General features: G+C 39.2%; 1 protein-coding gene across 8 annotated transcripts in view; it reads left to right on the forward strand.

Annotated features, from left to right (window-relative positions):
- gphnb (gephyrin b) overlaps positions 1 to 22,689 on the forward strand; it is a 137,382-nt gene that overhangs the window by 24,079 nt on the left and 90,614 nt on the right. The window lies entirely within an intron of this gene.

The following is a 22,689-nucleotide window of genomic DNA, read 5'->3' on the forward strand; positions in this document are numbered from 1 at the left end:
GCAGTGCTCAACCTTAGAGATGGGGTGGGGAGCTCCATTATCCGGCGGAGTAGAGCTGCTGCTTCTCCTCATCAAAAGAAGTCAGTTGAGGTGGTTTTGACATCTGATCTGGATGTACCAAGGATGCCCCCCCTTTGGAAGTTTTCCAGGCATGTCCCCTTGGGAGGAGACCCTGAGGAAGAGCTCTAACTTACTGGAGGGACTATATATTCAGTCTGCCCTAGGAACGCTTGGAATCCCCCGGAATGAGCTGGAGGATGTCGCTGGGGAGAGGAATGTCAGGGTTTCCCTCCTGTACCTGTTGCCCCCGCAATCCAATCTCTGATAAGTGGAAGATGATAGATGGATGGATGGATGGATGTTTAGAGAAATTAATCTCAGCACTTTTGACCCACTTTAACTCAATTGTCAGATTTTGATTATCACACATTTTCAAATTCAATACTGTTTGGATGAAAATAAAATAGTTCAAGTGATTTTAGATAAGTCTTTTTTTTTTTTTACAGACCAATGTTGGATCATTTGATACCATGTCACAAAGATATGCTATTAAGCTTCAAACCAGTGACATCCAAGCATGATTTTATGCTATACTTACATTTTGACTGCAGTAAAGTTTTTTCAAGCTGTACATTTTGCAAACAAGGACCCAAGCAGACCACAACCCTACTGTTTCATAATATTCACACCTTTAGCATATTCAAATTTTAAATAATTTTACATTGATAGGAAATTAGGCATCTCTCGAAAGGTGATAAAACAATCTTAAAGGGGTAAACAATCATAAAATAAAATGTTTTCTATAATTTAATTGGAAAAAAAAGGAAAGTAAAAATGTTTCCTAATAATTAATCAAAAAATCTCTGTTGGCATTACAGCAATCATGCCAATAAGTTTATATTGGCACAATGACGACAGTGGCGCAGGAGCTAGAAGTTTGTTTTATGCTTTGTAATTGGTGGATTGATCAAGTGATATACAAGTGCTGGCCATTCACCATTTGCCAGCTTTTTGAATGTTTCGCTGATATTTTGAAGATTTCACTTTGGTGATGAGCTACTGGTCTTTCAGTTTGGAAAGCCTCCTTTCCATCACCCTAATCTTCAGCTCCTCCACATATTCTCTATCAGTTTGAAGTGAATCTGATTAATAAAGACATCTTTTTGAACTTGGGAACCAATCAGGGGATGTGGATTACAGGAGAGGAGGAAAATATATAATGTTTGTGTGGCTTATTCAAAGAGAAATTAAAATATTCCTTAAAATGGGGGAAGCTCCTTGAGCTGAAGGTCACACTGAGCCTGATTGCATGTGGGCATCTAAAATGAAGAGTAAGTAAGACAGCAAGTAGATTAAGCCACAGTGAGAATAATTATCAACTGCAGACCTTGGAGCTTGAAAGATTAACATAAATTATTTTAAGGTAATCTTTGATATTTTTAGCTTTGATTCAGAAGTATCTTGAGTTTTAGTTCCTGAAATGGATGCTCCAGGGCAGAAATGTTTGTTACAGCATCAATAGGATAAGTGATGATATGTACGAAACATGAGCTCTGTATTGCCCCAAGCCTCAACACATGCTATAAAAAAGGTTTATAAGCAAACACCTTATGTACGGATTGGAGTTGGAAGGGTATTTTTGCTGCTATATTTTACCCAAACATGGACCACAAGACAAAAGGTGGAACTAAAACTCTTCCCTCAATCAGCCTCTGCCTTCATCAGAGTAGAGAAGTGGAATACAGTTGACTGTGTGTGTGCGTGTTTTGTGTGTGCGTATGTTATGAACATGTGTGAGCTCTGATGGTGGGAAGCTGAAATGTAATTGCAGACACTGTCCAGAGGATTGGATGTAATGAAGGTAGCTGCTTACAGGCTTCATCATTAGTACAACTCCACATGGGGAACTTCCTGTTTGTGTGTGGGGGGTGGTGGGTTGGCTGCTGTTTGCATGAACCAGGTATCAAATTGCAAAAAAGGGGTGTCTAAAATCGAGATAAAAATATTAAATCTGAGGGAAAAGGTGCTCAAAACTAATGAAATTATCTTTGTGCAGCAAGATCATTTCACATGACAAGATTTTGTGATTTAAGATTAAGTTGAACAATTAAAATAAAATAAAATGTTTGGTGTCCAAACTACAAGCAATTGAGAAGGTATTTATGTTTAGATGGAGAAAAATCCAGGCCAACCCCTATTGTTGTTGTTCCATTTTGGCAGAGTTTTGGCACAATTATTGAAATTTGGGACATAATAAGTGTGTGTCGGTCTCAGTTGGGCGGCTACAAGGTGATTAAGGTGATTGTAACTTATGATGGGCTAGTAACAATGGGGTGAATTGAAAGCGTTGGATTGCAGTCTCCCATCAGGGGGCGATTGCCCTCACAGCTCTTCCTCAAGAAACTGCTAGCTTAGCAGTGGCTCTCGGCTGGATGTAAACTGCAATGATAATCACAGAGCTAATCTCTCTAGCCGGTTTAAATGGTCTGCACTTAACTGCAAGGTATTCCAGGTCAGGTGAGCAGAGGTTTCCGATGACTTTTGCCGAAGTGCACCAGAATGTTATAAGGTAGATAACCAGACCTCCTCCTTTGTTTTTCTCCGCCGCTGTTCGAATAGCACTGAACGACACGCGTGTGCTCCAGGGTCACAGCTTCGTCAGTGATGATGCCGTCTAACCACCATTCTGTGAAAATTGCAACACAGCTGTTCATCTTACGCGCAGTAGTTCTTAACCGGACCTCATCAAGTTTGTTGCCAAGGGATCTTACGTTGGCCAGAATCAAGCTCGGGAGTGTTGGTCTGTATTAATTAGCTTTTAGCCGAGTCAGCCTGATTCCTGGGCCTCCAGAGCGGATACAGTGGAGCGTCCGTTGTCCGTTGCAGAGCGGGGTGAATACAGTCCGGATTTGACGGTCGGTACGGTTTGTGCACTCCAGGGTTGGGTAGCAACTCCAACAGCTCCTCTCTCCTGTACTGTATTAGAGCTCGGAGTGGTGATAACACGAGTAGAAACACAAAAGCAAACAAAATGACCCGAAGCGCCTCGCCCGCTGCAGAATCCTTCTGCGCCATCTTGATCATCATAAACACTAGAAGTGCCCATGCACAGCCAGCAAGCGGAAACCATGAAGGAATGAGCACGGGCACTGACGTTACATGAGCCTGTCAGAATAATTGCCATGTGGGACAACCAATAGATATGGCAATATCCCCAGAAACTTAAGGGACAGAGGAGAATGAAAGCAGGAACAAAACTCTGTCAAATCCGAGGGGAGCGGATTGGTTAGAGTTTTTACAGGCCTGCAATTCCCACCGAAAACGATTTTTTTTAACCTCCTTTTTGTGACTGCATAATGCATTGACTACTTTTGGAATGGAAGGACCATTTTACCCAGTATTACAAAAAGTGTTTCAGAACAGGATTACCAACTATAGCATCAATAAGAGTGAGAGGTGGGGCTCTTTCACTTTCCATATTATGACTGTTTATGTTTTGCCAAATGGAAAATATCTCCAATGTTAGTCCACGAGACATCGAAATATGTCTTTTTTGCTAGGGCAATGATTCTGATCACCCTAGCACTTTCTCCACAATCTCTCATTTAAACCGCAGTAGGAGTATAAAGGAAAAGTTTAGCTGTTTTGCATTTGTAACTATTTTCAAAGTTTTTAAAACCTTGGTACGTTTACAGCAATGGGCCGATGCCCAATTAACATGCACTTGCAGTTGTGCAATACGATGTTTAGAACTACAAAGACTCAAAGATCCTTCATTGTAATTGAATATGTGGCATACAACAACATTTCAGTGTGTCGTTACAAAAACACCAAACATTAAAATCCCTTAGAATAAGAGAATAAGAAACAAGAAGAGGTTCTTGTTTCTTATTCTCAACCCACTCACTCACATATACACACCCCAATAAAAACCTCAATAACACACAATAATCACAGACACGAACAGAGAGGCATGAACCAGATTCAAAAGAGGTAAAGAACACGTAGAAGGCTATAAATACGATATAAAAAAGATTTGTCTTGACTGTTACAAAAGCCTATTCCTGCAGCGAAATGGCAACCTAAGTTAAGACTTTCTTCACAAAAATCATATGTTGCTAATTTAAATGAAATGATGGATTTTGAAACACTCAATTGCACTACTGTGTATCAGCCTTTTGTTTCACTGATGTTAAAAGGTATAAAGACTTAGAAAAATAACACCTTCTATTCTATTATTATATCTATATTTAACACTGTAGCATTCACTACTTGATCACCACATAAGCCAGTCTGCCATCAAATGTTTTTGGACATGTTGATTTATTTTATTTTTTTTTTCAAATAAGCACCACAGCTCATTGCACCAAAATAGCATAACTTAATCTCACAACAAACTACTTCCTCACCTTGGGAAGACGGATGCATGAATTATTTGAAAAGCAAGCTTATGTCGTCAATCACTGTCTGATTAATTCAGATAATTGTCTTGCCACTCGGTGGCACTGAGAGAGCATTTACATTTTTGTCCCAAAAAATTTTAATATGTTGGTGACATCATGGGAAAAGTAATCGACTCAGTTATGATGGAGCAGATTTCCAACCGCGTTAATCTCACGCATGCACACTATTTAGAACAAGAGCGCATCAAAAGCGATTCACTACTCGTGTTATATTATATGTTGTAGGATGTTCTAGGACTTAATGAACAAAATGCGCTTCATTTCTTCATGTTTAAACCCACATAACACATTCCTTTCAGTACAAAAGCATCTGTAGCAAGATAGGAATCCGTGCCTTTTGCAGCTCAAGGGCCAACCATAATTAGTACATTTTTATGCTAAATTAAGTTGCAATGTATTTTTTTGTGTGTATTTTTCTTCTTAGGATTATCCAGGTTAACAGAAGTAAACCTATGAAGCCGAGCTCTAAAAATATTTACCTTTACTCAGTGTTGTCCTCATAAACTTGGCTCTTTGACCAGTATCTAATCATTTTTATTCTTTGCCTAATATGCAAATATTTTTTTAACCTTTTAAGAACTTTTAGCACAAATCTTCCTTCCCTCTAAGAAACGACAGCCAGACCCTGAGCTTATTGCTCCAAAGTGTGGTGCTGCACTTGAGCTCCACTGTGCTTGTCCACTGATAATTGTGGGCACATTGTGCCAGAGTCACAGCTGTGCTGATCAGGCTTTCGTTTTGCCTTTTCAGAAGTCAGGCTGGCATTAAAATGGGATTTCTAGGCAGAGAATGGATCTAGTCATGGGAAGGAGACAGACACTAGGCCAGACGATGATGAGGCTACCATCTTTGCCACATGGGGACCTCCTGGGGATGCAGTTTAAATTAACTTTCCACTTACTGAACAATGTGTCACTTACAATATGGTCTTGTCGGGTGCCCTAGAAATCAGTTTGACAGGTAAATCTCCTGAGACGTGTTTGTCTCTATCAGGGTTTGGTTTAAGACGTGCATTTTTTTTCTGGCCGTCAAATAATTTTGTTGCTCAGCAGCATAGTTGTGTGGCTTTACTTTGATTCTGGATCACTATCTGTCAGCCTATCCTTGCACCATAACCCATGATTTTCTGTATAATGACCAATCAATACCTAATCTGATTAGGCCTCAGCAATGGCTTGCAACTAACCCTGAAGAGCACCAGCTAAAGAAACCCATTGTTAATGTTAGCCAATAACTATCCTTTACAATCCCTGGTCACTTTCCAACCTTCCATCTTTTTTTTTTTTTCATTTTGAGTGAAGCATAATGAACGAGTTTTGTGTTCCCTTGCAGATTTACACTGCTTGTTTAACTGGAAACTCTAGCTGGTGCAGCCCTGGGTTTCCCTGCATCAGCAGCTTGGAAGGATGTGGGAGTAGGAGGAGAAGGTGGGTGGGACAGGCTTGGAATGGAGGCAGAGCAGAGTGAAAAGGGAAGAAAGAATTAAATATGTGCAGCTACATAGAAACTAATGTAAGCATTTCTGTTGAAATCAATAGAGCTGGTCTCAACTAATTTTGCTTCAAATGCAAGGTTTAAGGTTTTAGTAATTATTGGAGTAAACTCACTTGTTTATTTGACAGTAACCTTAAAACAACTGTAGTCATCTTAACTTTTAAACACGGATGTGTCTGAGCTGTTCAATTGTGCAAGCTGATCAAAATTAAGAATTGTATTAGTACCATTCCTGTGGAGCCATTGCAGTGACCCTTGAATGAGATTTGTGTTGCCAAGCAGGACAGCAAGTAAGCTATTGCAGTTTGCAGAGGCTTCAGCAGTTCATCACATTGTCTGCGTCTGATCGCACACTTGAAAGTACTTAATGCTGAACAAACTTGCTTATGCCGAGAGAGTTGCCTAAAGTAAAAAAGCGAACAGCAAATAGTTTTTTTTGTTTGTTTTTTTAAAAACATGCGAGACAAAACATTCCATTCCTACCTTCAATTTTTGAGCAATGAAGATTTTTAAAAAGTGTATGTTATTGGACTTTTTTAACTTCACTATCTCTGCGTTGTATTGAATCAATCAGAAATGATTGCAAACTGGTTTGCAAGCCAAATGGAGCTACTTTTTCTTTGATCAAAAATTTCTGCCATTTGTATTTTAGGGTAATATTAAAATATTATAAACAGATTTTTTTGTTACTAGAACCACGATATGTCCTTTTAAGTTCCTTTCTTTTATATATTTATATATATATATATATATATATATATATATATATATATATATATATTTATTTATTTATTTATTTATTTATTTATTTATTTATAGGGACCTTACAACACACCTGATTCTCATCCATTTTGTAATTTACACCAGCCAAATGCTTTTTCATTAATTAACATGTACTTTTTGCTTTAACATATTTCTGAGCATGCTGGTCGTATGCCGTTTGTATGATGTGGGCATCAACAGCTGTTTGAAATGCCACAGAGAGCCAGCGCGCTGCAGGCCATTCGCCATCAAAATGTCAGGTGACCTGGAGAAATGTCTGCAATACCTCATCGCCCAACAGCCACGCTCCTGCCTAGTCTTAGCACTGCAAGAGCTCACGTGCCCGCACTCCTGCCTTCGGTACATGATAACGCGATGTCGAGCCACGCACACACGCATTCTTCATGCCTGTTGTCATTAGAAATAGGGCTCATTATCCCACGCGGCAGTGATTTATGATTAATATTCGCAGGAGGGTGTGGCAGATCGTCAGGCACCTCCGATCCATTGATTTCATTCAACTAAAAAAAGCGTAGAACGGGAAGAAGACAGAGGTTGTTGAGAGGGTAATATGTGTGCGTGTGCTGGGGTGATGCTGAAGCTGCATGAAGGGGCATTCCTTTCACGGCAAGTGTGATGAAGGACATAGAGGGTAGAAAGAAGTGTTGAATACTCAAGGTCCCTGCATGTGTTCCCTGGTGCTGTAAATAGTCCAAGGGACTTTTCAGCGTGGCTTCATTAGTATGTGTCCTTTCAATATTTATGGACACATTAATAAAATATCAGTACGTCAAGCCTTTGTGGGGAGCTGCAGGCTTTTCACTGCTGCAGTTTTTGGGCTCTTCGCTGATGTTAGGAAGGAAAGAAAAGTTAATACGAATGCAGTGTAAACTGAAATGTAAAAAAGTTGTCTGCCACCTGGGTTACAATAGATGCAGATGGAGGGGGCTGCATGTTTTAGTTGTCTTTTCGCTATTTAAATCTAAGGAAATTTCTCAGTCTGTGAAAGGGCATGTATTGTTGGTTGATAGATGTTTAATACTGCTACATATTTTTTGCTGACAGAATCAACAGTAGGGTATTAACCCGGACAAGCTAAGGTCAAGACTCTAAACACTAAAATCTTTAGGTTTAAATGTATGTTTAGATGATTTGTTTATTTCTAAAATGTTCAGTTTAGCTTGGTGTCGGGTAAACACCTTTGTTTGACAAACCGATCAATAAACTGTTTAAGTAATTCACAAACATTGTGATCCTACCACAAAAATGTTGATGTTTATGGGAGGGCAATATTTTTTTTTCCTAAATGAGTAAAACAAACAATGTCCCCTGTTTATTTTTTTCACTGCTTATGATTGTCTAATATTAGACGTTTATGAGACCTGATAAATCTGTTTCTGTTTTGACTTTGCACATAAATAGATTAATCCTCATGAATACTTAGCAAATAACGTCAAAGTAGAGAACCGTAAGAAAACTTTGTGAGTTGCATCAAGTCATCACTTTCATTCATTAACATCCTAGAAATTAAAGGTTACAACAACTAAACCTGAAGTTTTTAAAAAAAAAACAAAATAATGCATATTTCAAAAGTGGAAAGAAATTATGTGTTTTTTCAAAATAAATTTAACTAATAAAAATCTAATAAAAAGTGTGGCATGTGTTTCTATTCATTCCTCCTGAGTCTAATTGTTGCCCATTTTTGCAAAATACCTGAGGTTAGTCAGACCGGACAGATATGAAATCCACAAATTTCTTTTTTTTTTTTTTATTGCTTCTGCTATTGGCTGTTAAGGAGAAGTGATTACAGCGGTGGCGGTTTTGCCAAATATTATTAAGTGAGAAAATTATTAAATGCATATATAGACACTTTCTCACATCCTTTATCTGATATGATCCCCTTGCCAATAACTTCCACATGTTCCTGTTTTCCTTTACTATTCCCATTTTTTTTACTGCTCTCCCTATTTGATTTCATAGTATTCTCCCAACTGCTTTCTTCTCACTGTATCCCCCCCTCTTTTCACTCACTGTGATTTGCTCTCTTAATCCTGCCAAGGTAAGACTGCAGTTCTCCCTCTATAAACTCCACATGCCTACTTTACAACCTCTCCTCCTTCACCACCTTCACTATGACTGGGATGGAGCTGGCTCTGTTCCCCCAGGACACATGGAGGGGGCAGGTGAAGAGATGCGGGAGCCAAGGCCAGGAATGGGTCTGCCTGGGAGACAGCTGCAAAGAATGAAGCGCTCTTTCCCTCTTCGCTTTTTTCCCCCTCAAAACATCTGGTCTCCGGGGGTCCAGGCTATGCTGTGCTGTGTGGTTTTGTCCTTGGCTCAGCATGGATGCTAGATTTTGGCCGCGCTTCACTGAAATATGTCTGGAATTCAGATGCAAAGCCGGCCCACCGCTGTGTCCCCATAAACTTGCTGGACTCTTTTGGCAGAAGAGCTGTAATATATTGTGGGCTCCTCAGGTGACTTATTAGCAGCAGTGTTACCAATAGTTTGGAGCTTTTTTGGTCGGATTCCCCTATTTGCTTTCTCCTGCCAAGTCAGTCACCCAACAATGGTAAAGTGTTGCTCTCCTTGCGTTACGTAACTCCACCCCAATTTAGATTCGACTTCAAATAAATGAAAATGAAGCCACTGGTTGGCTTCTTTCCCTCTAGATATAAATAGCATTTTCTAATCTTATCTAGAAACAGTGTTGTAAAGGGGGGGGGGGGGCTTTGAAATGCAGCCCAACGATTAGGATCCCATTGTTCCGCTTCACACCCCCTCCATTCTCCCAGCTGCTTACAGTAAGCCTGAAGATCTGTGTGTATGTGTGTGTGTGTCCTAACGTGTAGTCCTACACGTGTTTGTGCTCTCATCTGCATCATAGCGCGATTGAGATTGTGGCTAATGCTGGGAAAGTGCGTGTGTGTGGCTTGTGCCGTGGATTTGAGAGTTTTGTGAGTAATTGGTGTTTGTGTTTGTGTTGCTGCTGGGTGTGTCTTTGATGATGAATACTGTGCCTCTGCTGCTTACCCCACTGCTCCCCTCAGAATTAACAAGGTTGCTAAGATACAGTGGTCTTATATTAGATTAGGTTATCTGCTGTTATTGCTGTTACTATATTTTACCTAGTACCGTGAAGCCTTTATTAATTTGGAAATTTATCCTGCCATGGAATGAAGACGCTGTTATTTGTGCGCCATTGCTTTTCACCTCCTCTAGCTTGTAAGGGAGGTTTGGAACTGAAAGTCCCCCCTCAGTCATGTGTCTACATCAAGCCACGACAATCTGGAGGAGGATCCAAACCTCTGTTCATCATTAAACCCAGTTAATCCGAAGCCCAGGGCCCAGTGTTTTCATTTGACACAGAACAAGCTAATAAAATACAACACTGGTGGCAGTAATATCTCTGTTGGTTGAGACCTATTGGTGGGGGAAGGTGTTATCCCTCCCACCAGCTAAAGTCCACCCAATCCACTGTGTGAGCTCCGATGGAGCTCCTCTGGGTCCGAAGGGCCAATGGCACTGCTGCATGCAAATAAAGGACAATAGACAGTATAGGCAAAGTGGGCTACTGTGACACTGAGTGGATGCTCTTCTGTTTCTCTCCTAGAAGATTGCCAGGTGTCTTGCACCTGTCTAGATGTGGTGAGCAACCTTTAGCTATCCCCAGTTAAATTTAGATTCATATGGTTACGCGTCTTGAATCGTTGGCAACCCACAAGGGTAACATATGTACACATGATAATTTCCCATATATTTGATAAATGAGAATACAGTGCCTTGCAAAGGTCATAAAACCATGTGAACTTTTCACATGTGCATTTGTAGATTTTCCCAAACATCTACAAACAAAAATCATAAAAGCCCTATATACTATGACACCCTTAAGTAAAATCCATTGCAACGAATGTCTTCAGAAATACCCTAATTAGTGTCCACTTGAGTGTCATTTAATCTCAGTATGAATACAGCTTTTGTGTGAAGACCTTGCCGATTTCTGTAAATGCCAGACAGGTCAGGGATATAGTTGTGGAAATGTTTAAAGGAGCTGGTTATAAAAGATATCCCCCGACAGAGCTCGTTTCATCAGAGAAACTGTGGCCCATGGTAACTCTGGAGGAGCTGTAAAGATCCACTGCTCGGGTGGGAGAAGCTGTCCACAGGGCAACGATTAGGCTTTCGTTTCACAAATCTACCCTTCGTGGAAGAGGGACAAGAAGAAACCTGGTGTTGAAAGAAAGTTAAAGGTCTTCTTAAAGTTTGCCGCAAGCAACGGCACATTTTGTCCTGAACACGGTGTGCGCCAGACAACGAACATTGCACATTACTGTGAACTTACCACCTCAGAGGGGAACCAGCATCATGCTAACAAGATGCTTTGTCATTTCTATGTTTCATGAAGTTCCTTTCTTATAATACCTTAATTGCTTTATGCTAAATACATATTTTGTTCTGGTGTCCAAATAAATCCATTTTAGATTTATCTATTAAAAAGTCGGTGATTTGGGCGCACTGGTGGCGCAGCGGGTAGTGTGACCCATGTACGGAAGCCTTAGTCCTCGACGCGGTCGACCCGAGTTCAACTCTGACCTACAATCCTTTGCCGCATGTCTCTCCCCCTCTTCCACCCCCTTCCTGTCAGCCTACTGTGTAAAAAAGCGAGCCACTAGAGCTGCGAAAAATCTCCAAAAAAAGAAAAAAACTTGGTGATTTCAGAAGACCTTAACTTTGACATGTGCTCTTTGGTAAACTTTGAAAATATTTCCCATACAGAGGAACAGCTGATTTCAAATGTTTTTGAGACCTCTTCGAATTTCTCACCAGACTTTAACCTGTTACAATCTTATGTTTAGTGGGTAAGGCCTTACTTACTAAACATTAGACGTCTGATGGGCGTACAGATCATATCTATATTGAGTCCGTTGGTCCAAACACAACGTCCACTATTTGGACGTCTAATCATGACCCCACCTGTATGTCAATCCGCACACTGCTCTTTTGATCTTGCCAATTATATGTTCTTTTGTTTCTTAGCTAGAACCTTACTGGAAGGTGAGTTTTAGATATTGTGCAAGATCCTTGCAAAAGTCGAAATGGCAAGATTTCTGAGATTTGCGTGAAGAGTATTTTAGTTTTTAGTATCATGTGAGCAACATCACAACTTACTGAAAGGGCTTTTGAAATATTTATTTGGATTGTGGTTGGGTTTTTTAAACCAAGTATTTTCAAAAGAATGTAACTTTGTTTGGCCACTTAACCTTAAGTTATTAACAGTGTTGTAACAGCGTTGAAAAATAATGGTGTCAGTAACAGCATTATTCTTTCATTAACGGAATATTCTAACAAACTACTTTTGTCCTTTCTAGAACATCTTTACGTTACTTACAATACAACTCAATTAAAGCAAATTTTTCTTAAGAGCAAACTCTCCACTGTGAGAGCATTTTTTTTTTCTACTGCAGGGGAAAGCGGCAGGTGACGAGGTGGATAAGATAGAGATATACGTGACACTGATTGGCTGAGGAGGCTTAAGGTGCACTGATGGTCACCATGCATTGCACACAAACATAGCAGACCAACACGCTGCAAGGGAGGCAACAGTTGGAGCATGTTAATGTGCAATAATTTTCAAGTTCTAAAATGCCTATTTTGATTTATTGTTCTTTTATTATTAACATTAAATATAATTATAATAATCATACCTACAAATAAAATTGCAATAGAAGGGTGCTCTGACTCCTGACTCACTTGTCCCACCACATACTCTAAAAAGGCATAGATTAGTGTTCAATCTTTACAGATATATATTTCATTTGATAAATTATTATGCATTTTATATGTTGATGATTGAACTCATGAGTATCTAAGCTTCCAATAACAGAAAAGTCCTCCAAATTCATGGACATTTTAGATGTAAAAAGTGACTTCATAGTTACTTTACCTAGTAACTAGTTACTTTGATAGTGCAGTAACTGAGTTACTAACTCAGTTACTATTTGTGAGAAGTAACTGGTAACTACGGCAAGTTATGTGCCCAACTCTGGTTATAAATAATTCAGCCATTAAACGGTTCCTAAACTAAAGCAATGAGCGAATGTTGATTCTACACATAACAGACGACATAGAAGAGAAACAATATTTAATTGGATCCTTAGTCTATTTCTTTTAAGTACCGTGCCACAAAGACAGAACTGTTCTATTATCTATAAACATTACAGAGGGATCCAAAGAGTTGTTAACAACACTTCAACAGCTGTTGCTCTATCCTGCACTGTGATCCGTGACTCAGATGTAGCCCTTCTACGTTCCAAGGCTGCATGTTTGAGTAATGGCATATTCCTGCACCTGATGATGACTCTGTCTATGCCCATGATGTTTTGGATTTCTTTTCTTTGCACACATGTAAATGCACACAGACACATTAGATATGTGGGATGCGTGCGAATGAGAGCCTGTGAGGGCATCCTATAAGGGAAAACCCCATTAGTGTGGGATCCCAGGGAGATAATGAGTGCTGACTGCTTTATGTCCCGGAAATGATTGAGTGGAACATATTAGCAGTTTATGAATCCTCTCTGCCAGTCGCTGACAGACTGACAGCACACAGTCTGCTAGCCAGCCAAGCTACTGAATTAGAGATGTCTCATTGCTGCAAGGTTAAGTATCTGTTTCAGAAAATACACCTAAAGTGCATTGCCCTTGCTACTGTGAAGTCACTTCTATGTTCCTGCAATTTTATCCTGCAATTTTATCTCCTAGATCTGTATTGCACATAGCTAAAAAAAAAAAAAAAAAAAAAAAAAAAAAAAATGTGCTCCTATCTTGCACTTCTTGGGATTAAATATTGCTTAATTTGTTACTTCTGCTGAGAACATTTTAGGAACCTAAAAGTGTCTTTAAGCTTTCCTTAAGTTTTCAAAGGGGTAAGGATAAGGGTTATGTTCACTCAGGATTTTATGATAGCAGGTGTTTGTGTTTCTCTTGACATTGAAAAATTCAAATGTATAAAATGTTTGGCTTTAAACATGTTTGTTTTGACTCAAAGAAAATACACATGTATTAAATTTCTAAATTTCAGAGCTCTGGAAAATAATTAAGTACTCTGAATGCGTTACTGATACACAGTTCTGTGCAAAACTGTGAAGTCATTAGCTTCGTTTACATGGACAACAGTAATCGGAATAATGGGCTGATCGGTATAAAAAAGCGTCATGTAAACAAGCCAATCTGAATATGATGATCAGATTAATCTTAATTGGAATGAAATTGTAATCCGAATGAGATGGGTGGTTTATGCTGATTGATAATCCGATCAACGTGCATATAAACGCTTGTCAGGCTTAAATTATTCCAAATGTGGCAAACTGACGCAAGTGCATATGTGCGCCCGATGTAAACGTGACATATTTCCGCGTCAGGTAGCAAAATTGTTTCTGTTTGGAAAAAATAAGAGCTAAAAATTGTTGGTTACTCAGTTTAAAACAACTCATGCAAGTCCATCCAGGGTGCTCAGAAGACAAACAAACTCATATAATACTGCTTTGTTTACTATTTTGTATTGTTTAGCAAAGATGGAAGTTCTTCTTCTTCTGGGTTTTTTTAGGGGAATTTGATAACTGCGCATGTCAGAGTCATTCTACTCTGAATAAAGCCAGGTGCATATACACGCACATTATGATCGGATTAACTGACTGTGTGCCCCTATAAACGGTACATTCTTATTATTTAATCCGAAAACATTTTAAGCCGATCGTGAAATTTTGTGCATGTAAACATAGCTACTCATCATTTCCATTCCAATGAGCTATGTTTTCATGTAATACGTTAATGTGTTTCTTAAGCTGTTTTCCATACAGGCTAATTTAAGTAAATTTTTGGATGCATTTAAAAATCTACATTTTATTCGTAAATCCAACCTTTGATCAAAGTATTAACATAAGAATGAAGACCAAAAGGTCTGTCTGTTCCCTGCTTTGATGTTTTTCTTTTTATCTCTGCTTTATGTGATGTATGTCCTTAACCTACTCACTCTTCCTGATAACCTTTTCATTGGACTTTAGCATCAAATCCAGTTTAAGTTTAAACTTTAAATTTTCATCATCTCATGAAATGACAAGTGATTTCACAACGCCTGCTTCTTGTTGGAATATTACATTTTCAGGCTGCTATCTCACCAAAATGTTATCATTTTCCTCCCTGATCGTCTTCCTCTCTCTTTGCCCTTTGACATTGTGTTCTTTTGTGTCCTGACCTTCTTTTCCCAGTCATAGTTTAGCATTAATGCTTTTTAGTAGCCAAATGAACCCATGTTGGGGTTTGATCATTGGGATTACATCCATGAGTGATGTTGCCCAGCATAATGCTCCTGAAGTGATATCCACCCACTCCTGTGGCCTGTGGACATCCAGGCCTCTGAACTCTCACCCACTTACAGGCACAGACAGTTTATGATCTGAGACAATGCATTGTACCTGCCCTACAAAATAAGACTGGAGATATATTTTGATTATTTCGTTTGCTGCATGACCTTAAGCTTGGGTTTTAGGTTTTGCCGTGACTTGTCTTCCTTTCAATTAAATTATCCCACACAAAAGCATAATATACTAGAATTTGTTGTCGTACAAATCGGTTGTTGACATGAAAAATTGTTGGTTTAACTTCACCAACTTTAAAACATAATTTTATAGTATGTTTTCAAGTAGCCAATAAAATATCTGTGACAGATTAATACAAACACCGAAAATATACCCTACATACAAATCATATACATATATGATTTGTTTGTATATACTGCTAAACTTTTAATGAAAATAAGAGAATAACACCCAGCTTGAAATTACATTGACTAGTACCTGAACAGTGTCCAGACTTTGCAAATTTCAGAATTGTTTCCATTTTCTATCTTCTAGTAGATGTTTCGTATTTGAGAATTATTAAGTTTTAGCACTTATGACAAAAAATAAAAGTGTCCCTCCTTTGATTGTATTGTTTTTTACTGTGAAAACTGGAAAAGCCTTAGCATCTTAAAGCTTAAAATTTATGACAGTTGATTCACGAAAAAAAAAAATTGTTTGGAAGGATTGCCAAGAGAAAACTTATTTTCCAAAAAAATATTGAAGCACAAGAGAGGTTTCCAAAGTTGCATCGAAATGAGCCAACAAACTTGTGGTACAATGTCTGGAGAGATGCTTGGAGGTGTTTTGAGTCTGGAATGTTGAGAACAAATTAGGGATGTTTTGAAACAATTTCCACCGCCCTTTATAGCACAGTACGAAGCGGGGAAGGTGACGGTTTTGGCTTGCTTTGCAGCCACTGGACCTTGGTCAGTGAATGAGCCATGAAGTTTTCTAGGGTAAAATGTGAATGTGTCAACAAAAGCTGTGCCCAAATTGGGTCATTAACAGGACAATGATTCCAAACATGACACCTAATGTACAACAGAATGCTGCAATGGCCCAGACAAAATACAAACCTCAATCTGACTGCAATGGTCTGGTGGAATCTCAAGAACATTGAGCCAAAGTGAAAAAATACACACAATTAGCTACAGTCATCATGTGAAGGAAATGTAGCCATAGTTATGTCTATATGACTGATGAAGCATGTGTTACTGCATGAGTTTAAGTTGCTGCAGCTAAAGGACGTTCCACAAGCTACTAAATCCTGGGGGGGGGGGGTTTCAGTCTCTTACACGAAGCTTTCAATATTTCTTTATTAAATAATCCAAGAATAGAATCTGTTATGCAGTCTGGTACACATGAGGTTAAATTTAAATCATTTTAGAACCCGTTTGAGACCGTGTCACGTATATGGTAAAAAAAAAAAAAAACACTGAATTTACAGAGGATACATCATTTATTTTATCGGGGTTCTACGATTGGAACTGGGTCTGAGTGTGATTACGTTTTGTTGATTCAATTCGGGGTTTTACAGTCTTCAAGTGGATGCAGTGAACATTTATACAAGCTGCAGGTTCACCTGGAGAAAGGTGCACAGCCAGAGCGAGCGGTGTGGGAGGGGTGCAGTGTCGTAAATTATTTTGCTCTGCTTTTCCTTCCTCCATTCTCCCGCCTTCGTCTCTTCCTCTGTCTTCAGCTCTTGCACAGGATCACATTAATATTCCTTTGAAGCCTGGTTCCACTGCAGCCAGATCTCCCTGTCCCTCTCATCCACTCTCTCCTTTTTTTTTTCCCCCTCCTTTTCGGTCTCGCTCTTTTCCTTCTCTCGATTTCTGTTTTATTTCTCAGCTATTGTTTTCTGGAAGGGATTGCTTTGCAGCAGGGGAGGGCAGTTTTATTACCTTCAGTTAGGAGTTCCCTCTTGTTGCACACGTGTGGGCGACGAGTAATGTGCGCACACACACACACACACACACACACACACAGAGGGGTGGTGGATACCGATGCCTTTGACAGACCGTGTTGATTGGCTCAGAATGGTTGCTGCCTCTTGTAGGAGAGAGGAGAGGCTATTTTTAGATCAAGGGGTAGCTGCGAGAGAAAGACTGAGGAAGGCTCTGAGTGTGCGTGTTTGTAAGGAATACTGCAGTCTTGAAAGAAGTTTCCTCCTCACATATAAACATTCGCACGCACATGGATCTATGCAGCAGTGGCCGTCCAGAGTGAAAGGTGCATTCCATGTTCTCATCCCCGTTTACTCCCTTAGCCTTTCTTTGTCTCGCTTGCCCCCCACCCCTTTCCAGCAGTCTTTCTGTATCCCTTGTTTCATCCTCTCTTTCTGAGTTGACTTGGTGTGCAAATGTCAGCACTTTCCGATTTATTTGCCAGAGCCCAGAGCTTCATCCAGCTCCCAGTGTTTACCTCTCTCTGCACAAAGCTGCCCCATCAGCAGTGCCTTGTTTTTATCACCCTCCTGTTTTAAAGAATTTTCTCTCCACCCGTCTTTATATTCTCTCACATCTCACCTTACATCTTTCATCCCCGTCCTTCCCATCCTTTTTCTGTCTGATTGCATGGCCGTAATGGCCATCTTACTCCCATCTCGTACACCCTTCTTGCTCTGCCCACTCCCACCCTGTTCACCCCTTTCCTCTCTTTCATGGATCATGGCACTTCATTTGAGCAACATCATGACATTTTCAGTCTTGACTATTTCTAGCACATCAGGGTTTTTTTTTTTTTTTTGTCTTAAACCCACTACACCAACACGATTACCCTCTAAACTGCCTGGTTTAGATCTATTTTAGGAGACGAGTATGTCCATTCACATGTGACCCCCTTCAGATAACAGGGTGTATCGTCCTTCTCTTCATCATTTTTAAACCGCCTTTCTGTCTTCTTCGTGCCTTTGTTTCCCTCAGCATCTCACCTGATTTGTCACTCTGTATGACTGTGATCACCATGATGACTCACACCTGCTCTGTAGTCAAGGGGCAGCTGTGGCTTTGTAAGGAATGCTTGGAGACAATAAAGGTGCACGGTAATGACAGAATTGGTGGGTTGTGTATTTCCTGTGGTGAGGACATTCACGTATAGCAGCACGAAAGCGAAACTGTTTTTAGTCATTTGTGATTTTGGGACACTATGGTACTTGTGTAAGGAATCAAAGCTAAGATATTTATCTGACTGCTGTTGGTAAATTGTGGTTTGTAATTAAAAGGTAAGACATCTTGCATTTCAAATCTATGATGGCTCTCAAGTGTATAAGTTTCTTTCTTTATTCAAAGAGACACTACATGCTTTATGCATTTGTAATTCTGAATTCTACAAAATGTTCTAGTAAATGACTAATAAAATGGTTGAGTGGCTGTGGAAAAGGCCAAAATTTCCATTTTCAAGTGAGAGATATTGATCTAGACACATCTCTTGACAGTGACTGATGCTAGGCATGTGCTGACATGGGCACCTGATTATGTTGCAAAATGCAAGAGCGAATCATGTGTGTATGGGGGGAGGGAGGTGCAACTTCTGGTTTAAGGGCTCATAGTTAGGTAGACTTAATTGAGTGAGAGTGGAAAGGCGGTAGGACAGAAATTTAGGATTCTATTTTTGATTTGCAGGATGGGATAAGATTTGCTTTAAGCAACAACAAAAAAATGAATAATTAAGCAAAAACATGAACTCCTCCACTTTTAAAAACGGGATCAGATCCTCCACTTGCTCCATTGTTATGTGGCCCACTATATAGATTTCAGAGTATAAGTAAAAATACTAAGGTTAACAATATGTCTGCAAAACTGGTCCCAAAAATTATAACATGATCCAGAATAATATATTGAATATCAATGTTATACTAATGTTGTAGCATTCATTTGTCATATTAAGATATAGGCTTGAGAAAAAAAAAAACATCAGCAAAATTAGGATTTATTGTGCAGAATATTTTACCATTTTGCTTTCATGCTCTTTGTAGAGTAACACTGGTTCAAAGGCTGATATTCGCTGGAAAATGAGTTGGGCTATCTGCTCAGGTAGCCGGAATACAGTCATCTGATTTAGATATACCATTTATCGTTTGTCAGGTTTGGTCTCAAGAATTACCCCGCAAAAGAGTTATTTGTGGCCCTCCTTAAATTTCCATGCCATAGATGTCTGTTTTTCATATCCAAACAGACACATCCAACCATCTTTAGAAGAAAGTTAAAACATATAGAAGTCTTATTTTAGCCAGCTGACCATAATTTTCTCTGTTTTATCAAAAGACCCAGCTCTTCCTTTTCATGGGCATCTCCATGCATATGGTATGTTGTATCTGCAACTTTGTTGTTTTTATGCAAGGGGTTTTTATACTCCTTGCATAAAAACATTGAAAGCAAAAACAAATACAATTAAAATGTTAATCATGAGAAAATAATCAAACAGCAAAGGTAAAAAAATAAAATAAAACAGGTCGACTACCATTATTGGGAGAAATATTTGTTTTGCATATGTTTGTGTGCAGAAAAATAAAAGGTTTTAATACCATAACCTTCTAAAACAATGGCAGACTCTAGACTGGCTAAAGCTGAATTGATACATAATACCTCTTTAAATTGTCTTCACATAAATCTTTTTGGTCCTGTTTGGGATTTTCTTTGATTTGCACATGTTGTGAGAATCTGGTTTTACCCTGGTTTTGAACATTCAAAAATAATTGGTAAATAAAACATTACCCGAGCATCACAGATCACAGTTGCTGAGATGAGTTCACATAGATAACATGTTTTACGCAACTTAATGTTTTGAATTGAATTGGGTCAGTCACATCTCCTCTGACCTCTCCTGGACTGTGAACACCTCCAACCTGGTGAAGAAGAACCAACAACAGCTCTTCTTTCTCAGGAAACTGAAACGGACTGGACTTTACACTAAGCTGCGAAAAACGTTTACAGAGCTACAATAGAAAGCATTTATGTCTAAGCATAACAGTGTGATATAGGAGCTGCACAGTACAGGAGAGGAAGGATTTAGCACATGTGGTGAGGACAGGGCAAGGGATCGTGGGATGCCTTCTACAAGATCTGGACACGGTTTTTACTGCACAAGTCCAGAAAAGGTCCAGACACGTTGCTCCTGAAACATTTACCTGATGGAAGCAGGTCAAACAGTGCTTTGCCCCGGTGGATGGGATCAGGAGCATTAAATCAAAAACTAACAAAACCAGAAAGAGCTTCTTTCCAAAAGCTGTAAGGGCTATGAGGTTTGTGGTCTGTTACATGTTATAATCACACTACTGGTAATGCCTATTTGCACACTAATGTCTCAGGGAATGTCTGGCTGGACATCCATCCATGCAGATTGCAGAGTTCTGTAAATGAAAATTTAAGATTACTGCACAGAATTCACTGTGGGCATGAATGTATCATCGAAGGAGCATTTAGTGATTAATTCATACAAAAAAGCAGTTAAGTCGTTTCATTCGCAAAGGGACTGAAATCAGACATTTGGACTCGCATACGAATCTTATCACACCCTACAGACTATTTGCATGCCATGGTTTCTCAGGAAATGTGTTTAGTCAGTGCAATCAACTGAAGCACTTATTATGGGCTATTTCCTTTAGTTGTGAATCTATTTTCCCAATTTTTCATAAACCAGTTAATTAATCTATAACAATAGAGTTAGTAGACCTCCTTGCCCCCCTTATTTCGTATTCCAGGTTTGCATTGGCTAATGTGTGTGTTGAGGATAAGAAACGTCATTCTCATTTTTACCTATTTTTTCATAACAGTACACGCACAGGAACTTTGAGATGAAGTATTCACTTGGTTCAGTACAAACAACACACCGACATTCGCATAGAAGAACTTGATCAGTACTGGATTTTTTTATTTATATATTTTTTTTTTGCATGGACACCAGTTTTCCGATTAATAGACGAATGTGGTGCAGAAAGCTTGAGTCACTCATGTCTTTTCATTTTACCCTAAATGAGTCAAACTACCGGCACTTTTTAAAAGTGGTCTTGAGCACAAGCACAGACGTGTGCTTTCTTTCCATAGGGACGTGTTATGGAAAAGTCCCTCAGGGGGCATGCCTCGGGGCAGACCCAGGATTTGCTGAAAAGATTACATCTCCTGGCTGTCCTGGGAATGTCTCAGCATTCCCCTAGAGAGAGCTGGAAGGGGACAAATCTGGGGTTTGCTGCCTTTATGGGTGGATAGATGACTGTATGGTCTTGAGCAGTATTTGCTTAGGGTTTCTGAAGGTCTTTCTGAGTATTTCCCTTGACCTTGACAGATAATTTGTGAACCTGTTTAAAAGGGACCTTCGAGTAAGTCATCCGAGCACAAAGCAATACAAATTAACTAATGAACCATCCATGCATCCAATCATCACAAATAATTTTGCAAAAATAGTAAGTTTTAAAACAGAAAATTAAAGGGCTTTCAATTCCTTTGCTCTTGTGGGTTTATCTGATTTTCTTCCTAATTTTCAAGACCCACCCCTACACAACATATGGCTGCTGTTTGAAGGCATCTATTTGTTTGCTCCACCAATCACACAATCTCATTATTTAAAAAAAAAAATTCTCCTTTTCCTGTGATGTGCTAAATGTTAAATGAAAAGCTTCTGACTAAAGCTCTTCTTTTGGGTGAAAAAAACATCTTAAGTCTGTCAAAGTGCTATCTATTTTATTCTTTTTCTTTCATAGTTCCAACCAAAGAAACAAAAACAAAATGTGTTTGTAACAGACTGATGTGGCTAAGGTTTCGCCGGCTACATTAATTCTTCACGACAAAGTGTTTTTTGCCCATTTCTTGGGCATATTTAGGCGCACAATTATATACTTTTTTATTCAAGCCAAACCTGGGCCACTTTCATGTGTTGTCCTATACCAGATACGGATCTGACATTTTCACACAGCAGCCTGAGTTTGAAAACATTCATGAAATACTTCATACAACCTTTACGTTATTGAGGTCCGACATGTTGCGTATAATTTCACATCATCTTCTGCATATAAGGATCACTTTGAGGTCCTGGTATTGTTCAGGTTGACGTTTGAGAGCGGTCACATTTGAACTATAATGTGAACTAGGGATGCATTAAGAAAACATGGAACATGTGATAACATCAGGGACATTGGAAAAGTTGTGACTTACAATAAATAAGTAGTTTTAAGTCTTAATATATTTCTTCTTTTGGGTTTATACATAAACCACAGATAAGGATTAGCCCGGTGTTTCCCAAACTCTTCTTGGTGAGCCCCCCTGTGATTCAAAAGAAAGTGTTTGTGCCCACCTCCAAACAATCTTTTTGACAGTGAAACAAAGGAAAACCAACTGCAGGAAAACATATAACAATAAAATAAACTGCAATCTTCTTTCAATCACAAAACTACCACTTTTAAAAAGTAATTGCTTTATGTTTAACTGTCTATTTTACTGTGTAATTGAATTCAACGTTGCCATAAATATCAAATTTTTTTAATAATCTCTCAAATTTGGTCATATTTCTAGTCCATTTCTATCATGCTCCCCTCCCCCGAGAGGGCGCACCCCCAAATTGGAAACAAGTGAACTAGT

This window comes from Fundulus heteroclitus, chromosome 15 (assembly GCF_011125445.2).
Source record: "Fundulus heteroclitus isolate FHET01 chromosome 15, MU-UCD_Fhet_4.1, whole genome shotgun sequence".
Taxonomy (NCBI): domain Eukaryota; kingdom Metazoa; phylum Chordata; class Actinopteri; order Cyprinodontiformes; family Fundulidae; genus Fundulus; species Fundulus heteroclitus.